The sequence below is a fragment of the Sander lucioperca genome, chromosome 12, assembly GCF_008315115.2.
Source record: "Sander lucioperca isolate FBNREF2018 chromosome 12, SLUC_FBN_1.2, whole genome shotgun sequence".
Lineage (NCBI taxonomy): Eukaryota > Metazoa > Chordata > Actinopteri > Perciformes > Percidae > Sander > Sander lucioperca.
In genome coordinates this window covers 27246387-27252386 of record NC_050184.1, presented here as the reverse complement: position 1 = coordinate 27252386, position 6000 = coordinate 27246387, and positions in this window count along the sequence as shown.

The following is a 6000-nucleotide window of genomic DNA, read 5'->3' as shown; positions in this document are numbered from 1 at the left end:
CTGAGCATGGAAAGAAATGTCTATAGCTTTAATCTTGCTGTCCTTCATGTTAATGAATGATTAAGTGAAAGCAAAATTGCATTCAGGTATCTGATTAGGACGCCTCTCTTTGCAGGTATTCTGGGCACATTTAACCAGGAGGAGAACCTGGGATAGACACAGGGACAACTAGTTTAAGAACGTCTTGGGATTGTCCAGAAGGAGCTGAATGTCGTAGTAGCAGTAACAGCAACAGCAATAGTGTTTGTAGTACTACTAGACACAAGAAGTTGTGAGACTATTAATAGTTAAAAATTACAGGGTCCAATTTAACTTAACTGTCCATTTTACTGGCCCATTTCACCTGAACATCCATCCCATTTTACCAAAATGCTGACTCAAAACAGACAGAGGACGTTGTGATATTAACAGCTGCAGCTCCCAGACAGTTCCTACATTTCTCTAAACAGAAATATTTAAAAGGCTCATTGTGTTTCTGAAGTATATTTTGTGTGTGCAATAAATACGACATAACCACTCCGTCCTAAGCAGGAGAAGATGACGGTGAAGAAGAGAGCAGCATTTGCATGTTTTGGCATTTACATTAGGCGATAAATATACTTTTAATATGCTTTTCAGCTGCCTACCATCCTCCCTTATTAGATTAACTAAGCTAAAGGATGTTCAGAGCGGGATACTAGAGAAGGATGCTGTGCATGTCTGCAATCCCTCCTGGTTAGCTACACATGATGGATTGTTTGCATGTGACGGCTAAACAACTCACAGCTACAGCTTTTTGATAGTGATACACCAGTAGCACATCTTGTTACATCCTCACACATTCCCACACAGCCACTGAGGACCCTAAAAGGCTGAAAATGCCAGATCTCTCTGAAATGCATGTAAAATATTCTGAGGGTAGTATAGCCTTGTTAAAAATAATTTAGTGCTGTAGTGCTAAAAGGTTTGAAAGTCTAAACCTCTATAATATCTGGGGGCTCGGAAATCTGAAGATATTGTAGGACAAGTACAGAGAATGACTGAAGGCACAGAAACCAGGACTAAAACGTCTAGCTAATGAACTTAATGTCATGAGGGACGAGAATATAAAAGCCTTAATTCATGTATCACATCTCAGTCAGAGCACAATGGCAATATATCTCAATCAATTAGCAGAGTCTCAGAAATCTTGCCTGTCTGGCTTTAAACATGCAATAACAGATTTTTTTGGCCACTTGGCAGGGGAACAGAAACAAGCTGCCAACACAACACTGATATAATGTCAACAAGCTGATATGGATATACTATAACTTGTTGGCAGCTGTTTGTTAACACATCAAGCAGATATGAAGTAACATTAGCATTCATTTACAGTTATATTTCTGGTCATCTGATGAATGTAAGTCCAATAGTTACTATCCTACTAGCGGTTTTTGGTCACCACTAACTCTAGAGGGAAATATGTGGCTCTTTACCTGCAGTTTATAGCTAGTTTCTAACTCATTTTTTTTTTTAACACACCATTTGGTAGCAGTCTGACTTTTTCATTGAACAGCCAAAAACAGTGCCATGCCGTTGGTCTGAATGACGGCGGCCTTTAATCCAAAACCCCAATAGTATAAAAAATGTCCCATTGGACCGAAAACCTATTAGTCCGATAGCCTATTATCCCGAAAACAGCACATGGCTCTGAAGGCCCGTTGCCCTGAAAATACATTCTCTCCCTGGAGTTTTGCCCTTGTACAATATAGTGTATTTTGATGTACAAGTGATTATTTTAACCCAAACCATGGTCTTTCCCTTACCAGTGAAGTTGCGGGCTGGAAAAACAAAACAATGAGCTGGGGGAAAAAAAGCTTAATTCATACAGCTGAGAGGAACTGCAGAGTTGGCTGATAATTCTCAGTGGGTTTATCCCTACGAGCGACCCCTGTCACATAAAAGTAGTCACGTGATACCCCCCAATCCTAACAAGCAAATTTGTCTGTTATTGAGTCCTGCATAGTTTCTCAAAACAAGTGAAAATCTCTGCAGATTGTTTCAGCTAATTTTGGAAACAAATTTACTTTTTAACAATATATATTTAAAAACGTTTTTTTTTTTTTTTTTTTTTAATCTTAGAACAATGCAGATAAAGCCGATAAAAATGACAATTCTGTATAATTATCAATCTGACAGGTTGAACAAAATCTATTTTTCAATTTGTTTTAAGAAAATAGAGGTTTTAGGACTCAATTATATACAATGACGAATACAAAATGCCTGCAGTGCTCTGATTAGGGACTCTTTATAGATTTTTTCCCCCATGGAATATGTTCCCTTTCATCACTCCTGGTAGAATGAAATATTTAAAACCTCACATCTGCCATTTCAGCCAGGCGTGAGACTGAAAGATCAGCTCAATCTAGCACGATTAAGGCTGGTCCCAGACACTACTTGAATGTGATGGAGGGCTGCGAAGACGAGCGAGGACAGACACGGAGGGAGAGAGAGGGAGCGTGATGATAAGTGAGTTGTAGCATGTGCTAGTAGTGCACTAATCATGGTCTCCGGCTGAGGAAACACACAGGCGCCTCACAGGTTATTGAAAGATAATGGGATTCTCAGGGCAACAGACACACAGCTAAAGACAGATGAAATTTGAAAATAAATAATGCAAAATACTCTCTCTCTTGCTGTGTGTGTGTGCCTGTGTGCCTTTGTACCTATGTGTATATACAGTATTGTGACTATAACTAACTGTTCTGTGTGATGAAAAATGAAGAAATAAGGCATTAGTCAATATGGGAACAGAAACAAACTCAGCTTTCAGAGTCTGAGTACTGATTATAGATTCCTGGCCACAAAATGGCAAAATAAAAATCACAAGGAAGGAAATTCTGATATCCAGTGGCACTCATGACCACTACTTCTGGATTTGGCATTCTTGGAAAACTTTCGTAACTTTTGTAAATATGCATTTTAAGCCTAAATAAGATAAATGTGATTATCTTTCTGTGAGAAGAGCTCAAATGCAGCTAATCAAAAGATGGTTTTCTCAATCTTTTTTTGTTTCTTAAATCATGCCATGAATTGCAGGGTTAGTTGTGTGACAACCATGGGTTTACTTGATGCCACCACCCTGTACAGCCATTTTGCAGCTGCAGTGCAGGTCTCAGGTCTTGTGACAGTGTTGCTATTTTTATAAACAGCTGCAGGGGGCTCATGTAAAATCACCCACTGTGTGAGCCTTTTAACAACCCATTTTGATATTTACTTTGAGTATATTGCCAGTGAATATACACTCTGACGCAATTTCGACACATTCTTTTGTGTAGTAATTTATCAACAAAAGATATCACAGCGGTTTTAAACAAATCTACTGTAAAAAAAAAAATTTAAAAAAGTGAAAAAAAATATGCATCTATTGAAAGAGAAACAGTAGTAAGAAATTCATTTAAAACCAATCATGCACAGTCATGAACCAATACATTTGAATGCACATGACAAAATATTCCAACTGGAGTCACTACTGAGAAGTTTTCCTTAGAATTTATGCACATTATCATGCAAGACAAAGCTAACAAGCTGGCCACTAAAACAAGCTCTGTCTTACTGACCTGTGACACACACACACACACACACACACACACACACACACACACACACACACACACACACACACACACACACACACACACACACACACACAGGCACAGGCACACCCTGTAAGCTGTCACTCATTCCCTGCCACATTGACCCCTGTCAGGCCTGTGTCACTTTTGGGGGATAGGGTTATCACGCCATCCATACTCACTCACTTTCCCATTTGTTTATTTGTTTGTGTCGTCTCATTTCACAGTGTCTGCCTTCATCCTGTCCGTTTTCTATTCTACGCTTCCTACACACCCCTCAGATGTCTTTTAACTCACCACCTCTGGCTGTTTTACCCTGACGTGTCAGGGTTTCACCTGTCTACAGAGCCACTCTCTATTTTCAGTGAGTTTCACTGAACTTTTGGAAGACTTTTTTTATTGACTCTTCCTTCCTGAACTCATCTGTTTTTGTGCAACCAAAAAACCCCTCATTCCAAGCCCTGAAAGAAATATTGGAGAATTATTAAGCAGTAAGTCATGAGAGGATGTGTCTCTATGTGATTTTAGAGCTGCTAAGAGGCATTGTTCACCACTGTGGATTACTGCAGTATGGTTTTTGAACAGTATAAATGTCATGGTTGCCAAACCAACCTGTTACCCTATGACAGCACAATTGCTCATTTAAACCTGCTATTATAAATATTTTTATATTATATAACAATGGGTCAGACGACTATATGTAATGTGAAAGAGGTCACTCTTGGTGACAAACCCACATAACGTTTTAGCATCTTTCAGCTCATTGAAAGATCATGGTTTGGGTTTTTGACCCAGTCAACTTGTTTGTTCTTTCAGACCACCTATCAATTCCTTACTTGAATTAACAGCTGCCTTCCATGTTAAAGTTCAACATTTTATTGACCCATCCATTAACCCTGACCACCTCCCTACACACGGACTTTGTCGCTCTATAATAAAACTATAATAAACGTCATTAGAGAGCTTTGTAAGCTGAATGTAAAAATAAAAAACGTTTTCGGGGCACTGAAGTGAATTCATTTTGTAATTTTTTTTGGGAAGACAGTTCCCAGCAGGCAGCTGTTTTTGGAGAAAAAGCTTTCAAAACCCAATGTACACTAACTGTTAGCAAAAAAGTTAGCAACTAACTGGTGAACAAAGTGGAGCATTTAGCAGCTAAAGAGCCAGAGATTTCCCACAGGAGTTGGTAAAGACCAAAGCAGAGCTAAAGGAGAGCAATTGGACTTAACCATCATCATGTACCTAGAAACACAACATCAAATAACTGATGTTGCTCTTTTTCTGTTAGATGTGTGCAATAGGAACTGTTTGCTAACACATTCGCCACATGAACTGTATAAAGTGATACTATTTCAGTGTTGTGTTTACAGCTTGTTCGGCTTGCCCCAGACGGCAAAAAAGGTTACTGCAGTGCAGGTTAAAAAAACAGAAAGCCATCACTCAAAAGTTTCAATATGTCTGAGATGAGGACCAGATATATCTGTTTTATAGGATTTAACTCATCTGCAGAAGATTTGTTTTACTGTCATCTTCTTCAGTGAGTCACAAAAATTACATATCAAGAACCAAATTCAGATCACATCCTGCTCAATGAAATCCCAGTCAACCTGACAGCCAATAAAACACCCTGCTGCTGACTGAAATTGAGGATTAATGTGAATGATGTCACTGGAGATGATAAGAGTTATATATGCCAGTTTGTCAGGAGATAGTATTTGAAGCTATTTAAGTTGAATTTAACATGAATGCAATAATGTCAATTATTTGTGTTATATGTATTGCTGCGTAGGAATCAGTTTCCTCTCTGTGAACATTAAAGTTTCATCCGTAGTTAAATGTCTAAATATGCTTATCTCTCTAGTTCAATGGTTGTGTGTGTGCGTGATGTACATGGTGATATTATACTGTTTTTTTTCTTTTTCTTTGAAGGCACACCACACCACAGCTGCCTTTGACTTCCCAGTACTGAAAGAGCGATGATTACACTGAAGTCTGCTGGGATCATTAGGCACTATAAGTTACCAAGGAAAATGTTTCAGTCTCAGGAGCTCCACACTTGAAGACAGGCTGCAGGAACTGGGGCCGAAATCACAGAGCAAGTTCAACTTAGTCTTTGTGTTACCTGGCTTCACACAACTAACTATTTTTGATCCTGGAAAACAGGTATCACAAAGCAGGTTAACTCACTCTGTTAACTCACGTGGTGGCTTGGTAAGGCATGTTTTTTTAGTCTTAACTAACCCAAAATTCATGACAAATAAAATATTTTTTAATATTATATTACAATTACAATATTTTTAAGATAAAAAATGAGTGTGCTTCGTGCAACAGATGGATTTAGACATCTGTTTGAAGTCTGGCTATTAGTTTCATCTAAGCCATAGCCAAAGTCTATCTTGTTGAACCT